The sequence below is a fragment of the Limulus polyphemus genome, unplaced genomic scaffold, assembly GCF_000517525.1.
Source record: "Limulus polyphemus unplaced genomic scaffold, Limulus_polyphemus-2.1.2 Scaffold6692, whole genome shotgun sequence".
NCBI lineage: Eukaryota > Metazoa > Arthropoda > Merostomata > Xiphosura > Limulidae > Limulus > Limulus polyphemus.
Window position 1 is genome coordinate 14046 of NW_013672302.1, and position 10023 is coordinate 24068.

Sequence of the window (10023 nt, forward strand, 5' to 3'; positions counted from 1 at the left end):
ACCCAATATATATAGAGTTATAAGTATTAAATTTATATCAACTTTAAACGAGTAAATGTCACGTGACTCGGGTCAAACTGACTGACTCCATGTTGGGAGAGTTAAGCAGAGCTTTATATTTTTTAATTTACATTCACAAAACATTAACAATAATGTAGGAACCTTGTAAATGTTTGAAGAGGTTTAGTAAAAAGAAGAGGTTTACTAATGTTTAGTAAAAAAAAAATAGTAAAAGAGGTGCTGAAGCTTCTGCCATTAGATTTTTGTGTGAGACATAGTGAAGCAATATGCTTATTTTGTGCCCTAAGCCACTAGCTTTTCTCTTCCCAACACAGCAGGAATAAATCCAATTCCTAACTAAGAAAATTAAACAAACTCTTATACAATTTAACAGTTTATTTCTGAAACAAAAATACTCCTCTCTGCAAATAAATAAATATAGATAGGTATATAGATGTAACTGAATATGAATAATTATCATCAGTTTTTTGGATCACCAGAAAATTACCTTTGTCGATAGTGGTCCGTTCATTAATAGCATACATGAGGAATGCTGCTTTAAACTGTCTTGAACACCATTGCTAGATAAGGTAAAGGACGAGGGCCGAGAGAGATCTCCAGATGCACCCGTGTACAGTACATTACCAGATGGCAGAATGCCGGGAACACTACTCGAGGGGACGTTAACAAGCGAAGTTGCCATGGACGAACTTCTGTTCACTGTGGGAGGTGAGATGGATTGGAAATAATTCAAAACGGTGGAAGGTGAAGACTCGCTAACTGGGGATGCAGGTGGAGTTGAGCTAGGTGCAGGATGAGGTGAATCACTGGTGGAATAATTGTTATAACCTGATCGATGCTCCACAGAATTATTGAGTTTACTTTCTGGGCCATTAAGTGCTGAAACACAGGACTAAAAACTGTCACATTCAATCTATAGCCTAACAAAAATGTAAGAATAATTACTATACACTACAAGTAAAAACACTAACAATGAAGTTGCTGGGATTTCTCAGTATGGAAGACAATGTGGTAACCTAAACTTCAGAATATTACAGGAAGTACAATCCAACAAAGGTATTTGTTATGTAGGAATTTCTAAATTACCTCAGAAACTTTGATGTAAATTATCTAGAAATAAATTCAATAATTTATCAGCTGGAATTGGCAGCTTCACGGTAAATGGTTACAAGAACAACACTATAAATACCCGAAATTGTTGAAATTGGTTTCCTATTTGTTACATAGTCACAGTGGTTAAGGATTATCAATACACAAGACTCATTTATTTTACAGTAACTTCCATAAACTTAAAGTGTTTGATATTAACAGCCTTGCAGTAAGTAAATTAGTCAGCCTTAACTATTTCCATAACTACCAGGTCCAGTACAATTAGCAGCTTATATGTCTTGAGTAGTGTGTTAAATGTACTAAATATGGATTATTATTTTCATTAGGAACGTTTTTATTACAGTTCTTTAAACTACAAAAAATGTTTCTCTCTCTTTAACCACCCTCAAACTCTTAATATTTAAATTATGTTTGAAAGTTTTATTTAAACATTAAAAGAAGTAGTATATATATATATATATCACTGTTAAGTTCTTCGTGAAATTCTCTCCAACATCTGATAGAAGTCATGATGATATAGCAAGTTTTGGTTGTTTCTTTGCCAAAAGATTTAACTTAACTCTTCCTTATTTGATTATTCTTATGAAAGATGTCCTTTATTTCTCTACAATTTTATTCCCAAACACCATTTTAGATCATTTCAACTTATATTCTCTAATATTCGGTTCATGATCTTTGTAACAATAAAACGTTACTTAGCTGAGAACAAGACTAATAACAAATCCTACATAATGTTTTATTGGACTTTTCATTTCTATAATTTAAAGCTAGATGGATGTCTTGAAAAATAACTGAAATTACTGCATGATCAGTATCATATAACACTCTAGCAATGCACAGCTGACAATAACCAGTGACGGAAGAGATCACAGTCGAGCATTCATGAGGAATGAGATATCAGATATTTAACCTGCGGAATTTAATGATCCCTGTATGCCTTTTATCAATTATTACAAAGCATTTTAGGGTGTCTAACATGATGGACTCTTCAGAACACTTGAATGATTTAGTCAGACGTTGGTAGTGTAACTAAAAATCAACAGCAAAAATGGGCACAGGAAATACGAGGTGGTTCATGACTGGCTGGGATGTCTATCAAGTACGTGTAATGTCACAGAACCTCTGTAATATATATATATATGTATAGATGATGTTAAGGACAGTGCAACAACTGGAGGCAGGAGGATTACCAATCTCAGGTATGTCAACAACACAGCATTTACTACAGAGAGTGAGAGGAAGGCACTGAAGTTAAACACACAACACTTACAACAGTGATTGAGAGGAAGGGACTGAAGTTAAACACAACACTTACAACAGTGATTGAGAGGAAGGGACTGAAGTTAAACACACAACACTCACTACAGTGATTGAGAGGAAGGGACTGAAGTTAAACACACAACGCTTACTACAGTGATTGAGAGGAAGGGACTCAAGGATATTTTGGTCCACCTGATCTATCTGTAGTTGCATGATCCATGACACACTTGGCAAGTATTTGGATGAAATAACATTCTAACAAAACCATTAAATAGTTTCAATGGATTACTACTTTTTTAAGGTCCAATTTGAGTTCCTTGCTGAAATTTAAAACCAATCCATAAGATAGAACATACGATTTAAGACTTTCATATTCATGTTAAACATCAGTACTATTTGATGTAGGCCTAAGATTGCTATACACAAAATCACCTTCTCATCTTGAATCAATTTGAATCTACAAATTGAGTTAATCATACATTAAAACTACACCATGTTTTCTTAGCTTTGCAATGTAATTTCCACTGTATAAAACTCAAAAATAAAACCACATTAATATACACTCTATCATGTAAACAATATTCACTTTTCTACACTACTCATTAACTTTAATTCTATGCAATAGCCATGAAATTGGAAATAAAACCACATTAATACACACTCTATCATGTAAACAATATTCACTTTTCTTCACTACTCATTAACTTTAATTCTATGCAATAGCCATGAAATTGGAAATTCTGTTTTCCCACAAAATCACATTCCAGAAGAAACAAGTTTTGTAACAACTTCATAAAATGGCATCCCAACTGCAACATTAAAATGATGGACAATTACATTATAACTGTACCCAGGACTCTTTCTCACAATGGCAAAAACTGACCTCAATTCCAATTAACCTCAAGTAACTGCTAATAAGGGTACTGGGTCTGCCTCTTATAACAAAGCCATTATTTCGATAATATTGAATAAGTCTATAAATATTAAGTTAAATTTATTATTTATAAAGTAACTGCCAAGAAGATACCGAGAATTTGTTTTCACAGTTTAATCAAAGTAACAGTTAAAATTATAAAAAAAAATAGCTTGTTGGGGAATATTACAATGAAAAGGGTTCACAACTAGAAAGTTTAAGGCCAAACCAGAGGTACATACATATTTCACAAACATGCCACAAAATTGTGTTTACTATGGACTACATATTCAACCAAAAAACAATATGGTAAAAATACTTAAAGCACCAACTCACTCATAACCTGACGAATCAGCCAATAGCTCATTTTACTCGCTCTATTATCGTAACCTGACGAATCAGCCAATAGCTCATTTTACTCGCTCTATTGTCGTAACCTGACGAATCAGCCAATAGCTCGTTTTACTCGCTCTATTATCGTGACCTGAGGAATCAGCCAATAGCTCATTTTACTCGCTCTATTATCGTAACCTGACGAATCAGCCAATAGCTCGTTTTACTCGCTCTATTATCGTAACCTGAGGAATCAGCCAATAGCTAGTTTTACTCGCTCTATTATTGTAACCTAACGAATCAGCCAATAGCTCGTTTTACTCGCTCTATTATCGTAACCTGACGAATCAGCCAATAGCTCGTTTTACTCGCTCTATTATTGTAACCTGACGAATCAGTCAATAGCTCATTTTACTCGCTCTATTATCGTAACCTGACGAATCAGCCAATAGCTCATTTTACTCGCTCTATTATCGTAACCAGACGGATCAGCCAATAGCTCATTTTACTCGCTCTATTAAAAGATTCAGAGGCTACTACATAAATACAGTGTACTTCTGAAAAACTGTTATAACATTTTAAAATTCTATCAAGAATAAATCTTACTTTTAGTTGAAGAACTGTTCTGGCTGGAAGTCGCAGCAGCAACAGCATACGGTGTTGCAGGCAGTGGTGGTGTGACGACTGTGTGGTTCGTATGATAGTTCATAGATGGAGAGCTGCTACTGCTACTTTGAGAAGAGGTGCTGGAAACAGAACCCAAACATATTTACAAATCAAACAGCTAAAACTTCATTTTTTACTTGTATCAAAAAAAGATAAGATAGTTAACCCCTTAGGCCACTCCTACACAATGAAATAACTCAGAAATGAAACTATATTTGAAACACAGATATTTCAAATGTAACAATCATTAAACGTTTTTTAAAATGAAATTAAGACTCTTTTGGTAAACATGTACTTCATAATGAAATAAATATGGCTACAAGACTACCAGACCTTTATGTATCATACCCATAACCACCAACCTTAAAGCCAGGTTTCACATACGCTTATTAACAAAATACAATCACAGGCCTAATGAAATCTTGCAAGAACCTGTTTTATTGAAAGTTTGCTACATCTTGTATGTCATTAAAACCGATATAAGTAGATCATACTTATCTCAGTAGATCTTATTTATCTTTTAAACATATCTTAACTCATGCTGGCCCGAAGGCCACTGAAAGATACTATTACAAATAGAAGTATTTGGATTTAAAAAGACACGCTGAAATGATTACTTTAATAAGATAAAGAAACACAGGTGGAAACCAATAAAATTTATTTATTTAAAAAAAGATATAAGTAGATTATTTGGAGATGTGATCATGAAATGCTTCAAGTTATAACAAAGTTTAAAAGTTTACAACCCATATAAGGAAAATTAATATCATACATATTGAACCAAAGAAAATGTCATCTTTCAAACAATATATTTATGATTTAATTAGCTTTTGAAGCCAAAATAACAAAGGCAGCAAGTTGAATTTTACAGTGTTTGGCACTACCAATTTGGCACAGATATAAGCAACAAGTACATACATAGAGCACAGAAATAAGCAGCAAGTACGTACATAGAGCACAGAAATAAGCAACAAGTATATACAAAGACCAGAGATTTGTTTCACATGTTGATAACTGAAGGTGGGAAGTTTAAATATTTCTAATCCTAAACAAAAATTATAATTGGGGGAAAAGAGAAAAACTAAATTAGAATTAGCAATTTGGATCTTCTTATTTTATCAAAATCAAATGTTAATGAATTATACACCAAAACAAAATTTGATCATTTCAGTTATAGTTCTATTTTGGAGATGATCTAAGAGGAAAGATCAGACAACTGTCTAAAACTTAATGATGTCGTTTGCCTCTCCTAAAAACATGATATACAAGGCTAGAAAGAGTTAATGTTTTATTTCTCTTATCACAAAATAAATTCTTGCTTACAAGTTCCTACAAGTTGGATGAGCATATTAGCGGATCAACGTGTTTTTAATTTTTAAAATTATCCAGTTATTCTTAAATTAGGAGTGAGTGGAATGAGTTACTGAAGTTTTAAAACTCCAAGAATAACCATTAAATATATATATATACCCTTCACAACAGATCAGCCCAAAAGATTCACCAAAACTTGTTCATAGACAAAGATTATAAAGTATTTGTCTCAGTAGAATTCTACAAGAATTAAAAATGTTCAATAATATAATCATAATAAATTAAAGTGACTTTTAAAATGCATTTAAGATTTCAATCACCAGGTTACCTGTTATTTCTGGAAGGTGTCTGTTGCTTGCCTTGTATTGTGCATGATGATGTTGAGTTGGAGGTGTGTGCTCGGATGGCTACCGGTTTTACCGGTTGAATACTCTGTAAAAGTAACATCAACTAAACATGCTGCTCGTAAGTTTCTTTAATAACAACCATGTGACTAATTGTTTCATGTTTTCTCTCAGGTTTCCCACTTACATTCATACAATCATCTTAATTGATAAAATCAATATTGGAAGTCTTCAATAACTATGGAGATATCCTTCACACAGGTCAGTGTATCCTGAAGTTCGAACATATGTCTTGATATATATACCCTGAGTGTATCTTCAAGCAAAGTTTTGGTTTCTTAATCCTAAGTGTGTTAGATTTTAAGTATTCCTGAATATTATGATAAAAAGTGACCAAAACGAAACGCAATACAAGTTCTCCAAAACACCAAGAATAATTAGAACCAATTAACAGGTAAGAAAGATTTAAAACTCTACATAATTAACAAACAGAGTAACATTTAAAATGAACTCTGTGTGACATCTCTTTTCAACAACAACATAAATGTTGACATTAGAAGTACTGTAACATAACAATATTACTTGGGTGTTATAAGACTGGTCATGCTACATAATATTATTTAGCTGGGTGTTATAAAACTGGTCATGCTACATAATATTATTTAGCTGGGTGTTATAAGACTGGTCATGCTACATATCAATATTATTTAGTTGGGTGTTATAAGGCTGGTCATGCTACATAACAATATTACTTGGGTGTTATAAGACTGGTCATGCTACATAACAATATTACTTGGGTGTTATAAGACTGGTCATGCTACATATCAATATTACTTGGGTGTTATAAGACTGGTCATGCTACATATCAGTATTACTTGGGTGTTATAAAACTGGTCATGCTACATATCAATATTACTTGGGTGTTATAAGACTGGTCATGCTACATAACAATATTACTTGGGTGTTATAAGACTGGTCATGCTACATAACAGTATTACTTACTTGGGTGTTATAAGACTGGTCATGATACATAACAATATTACTTTGGGTGTTATAAAACTGGTCATGCTACATAACAATATTACTTTGGTGTTATAAGACTTGTCATGCTACATATCAATATTACTTGGGTGTTATAAAACTGGTCATGCTACATAATATTACTTACTTGGGTGTTATAAAACTGGTCATGCTACATAACAATATTACTTACTTGGGTGTTATAAAACTGATCATGCTACATAACAGTATTACTTACTTGGGTGTTATAAAACTGGTCATGCTACATAACAGTATTACTTACTTGGGTACTATATGGATGAAGTACTGTTACATAGCAATATTCAAACATTTAAGTTCTTGTAAAAAAAAAGTGTTTTACAACAGTTTCCCCATCTAACAATTTTTTAATCCAAATTATCAAAACCAACAGTAAAAATAAATTTTCTTAATTCCAGGTTTTACACATGTAATTAGTCTAAAAGCAGTACATCTGACCTAGACATAACAAATATTCTGTAAAATTTCACAAGTTGATAATACGTACTTTGTTATCTTCGGCCGACTTGTGCCTCTTTTTTTCGTCTTCCTTCTTCTGAAAAAGAATTTCATGTTTTATCTCAGGTTGATAAAGTAACAACAGGAAGACAGTTTGTACAAACTCAAGTCTCACTATATCTATACCTAATGGTTACTAAAATAACTCTAGTATGTGATAAAATAACAATTTATCTCAAATGTTATTTATCTGCATACTGAATTTGAATTTTTTGGTAATGAACTAATAATTTTTATTCACACAAGTAGTCTGTCAACTGTAAAACATACAAATATAATATTTCACCAAAGTATACTGTATCCACCACCTTATATATACAGTAAACTTACATTCACTCCAGCTGTATTCCATATCTGATTTATGTTTTCTAGTACAGTGATTGTATATGATTTAAATTCATCACTTACCTAACTAGCAATACATTTTTGATAAGTCACTTTTATACTCAACTTAAGAAAAACATATATTACTAACTACAAGGAGCTTACACTCACTGCCAAACTGAAAGAATTGTAGACAAAGAAAATAAGATTAATAAGTCAAATATGACGTTTCTTGATTAGAATTTTTTTTTTCATCCATACACACTTGAAACATAAGAAACCTGCATGTAGCAATAAAAAAAAGCTGTAAAATAAATGTTCATCCAGAATAAACGTGACAGAGTTCAAAGTTTGGAAATTTACTAACATCGCTGTACTTTTCAACTACTGTTGAACTTGAGCTAAAATATTACATTTTAGGATCACTGTATGTTGAAATCTTGGTCATACAATAACTAAAGATGCTTTTAAAGAACAGAAACAATGATACATAAATCTTAATAAAATGTTTATGCTTTAAGATTATTATTAAACATAACAAATATGAAAAAACTGTTCCCACCTCACTGGCCTTGGAATGGTTTGTTAAACCTGGACTAGGCACAGGGGATCCAGAATTCGTTGAGGTGGGTGTGGTAGAAAGGGCTGTAGAGTTTTCATCATCTCCTGGAAACAGGAATAAGCCATATCTGATTAATGTATTTTTCTGTTAAAAACCTCTAACAACAATTTCTCCACAAATAAATATGTGATCCCTTTATTCAGTTATTATTTTATTTTTACAAACGATTTATCATCCTCCCCAGAGTACTTCCGAGATCCAAAAATTAGTACATTTATTAAATACACATTTGGCTCAATTCTTTCTCGATTCTTATATATTTCTCTCTCTCCTCTGATTTTTTAAAATAAAATAAAATGATCATCAACACAGATTACATACGTGTTTAAAATTTTTTTACACTGACTGTAAAGACAACAGAATCATTAAATTTAAGCAATTTTTTTTACATAATTAGATGTTATTCAACATTAAAAAGAAGTAAATTTCCTTAGTTTTTATTAACTGCATCATAGTGGCTCATAAAATAGCTCTCAGTTTTTCAAGTACAAACTTTTAGCTCGTAGCTCAGTCATCTCTTGACCGATTTGAGATCTGATTAAAGTTTTAAACTCAAGAAACAAACCCTTTCGATTGATATAGTTGACCACGTACAAGATCTTATAGATAAATTTACTCTAATCATGCCTAAAAGAAATTCAATTTGAGGATAGGCTGGTAGAGATCCTGATGAGTAATAAAATCAAATCAGGTATACGCTCGCCCTATGCTTGGTATTGCTAGTGCATAAAAACACAGCTAATAAAAAGGAAATAAAGGTCTCGTAGATTAGTTTACTTTAATCTTCGTTAAAATAATTAAGTGCCACAGCCATTGAGGATTCCCTCATGTTTTATTTAATGATGATAATTAAGCCAGAAATGAAATCTGAAAGTATTTGGTGAAATTAAAAACTGAAGTATCATAACTCCATTAAAAATGTAAGTATCATAACTCCATTAAAACTGAAGTATCATAACTCCATTAAAACATAAGTATCATAACTCCATTAAAACATAAGTATCATAACTCCATTAAAAACGTAAGTATCATAACTCCATTAAAAACGTAAGTATCATAACTCCATTAAAAACGTAAGTATCATAACTCCATTAAAAACGTAAGTATCATAACTCCATTAAAAACGTAAGTATCATAACTCCATTAAAAACGTAAGTATCATAACTCCATTTTTTTTACAAAACATCAAAGCAACACTCTTGTCAGGAAATTCAACTGGTCCTCAATTTTTCACAAGATCCTAAATTTCATATTTACCTTCGTAAACTAAACTGGTACACGGTTATTATATTTATTGAATATTTTGAGCAGGAAATCATTTCTTACTATTTCACAATGAAATAAAAAGCAAGCATACTAAGTAGAATCTTGTGCACTAATATAAGCAAGGTTTTGACTCGCACCTACAATCTAAGGTTCTGACTTGCGCCTACAATCTAAGGTTCTGACTCGCACCAACAATCTAAGGTTCTGACTCGTGCCTACAATCTAAGGTTCTGACTCGTGCCTACAATCTAAGGTTCTGACTCGTGCCTACAATCTAAGGTTCTGACTCGTGCCTA

The 10023-nt window shown here is 32.2% G+C and overlaps 1 pseudogene; it reads right to left on the reverse strand.

Annotated features, from left to right (window-relative positions):
- LOC106473975 overlaps positions 1-10023 on the reverse strand; it is a 48723-nt pseudogene that overhangs the window by 13135 nt on the left and 25565 nt on the right.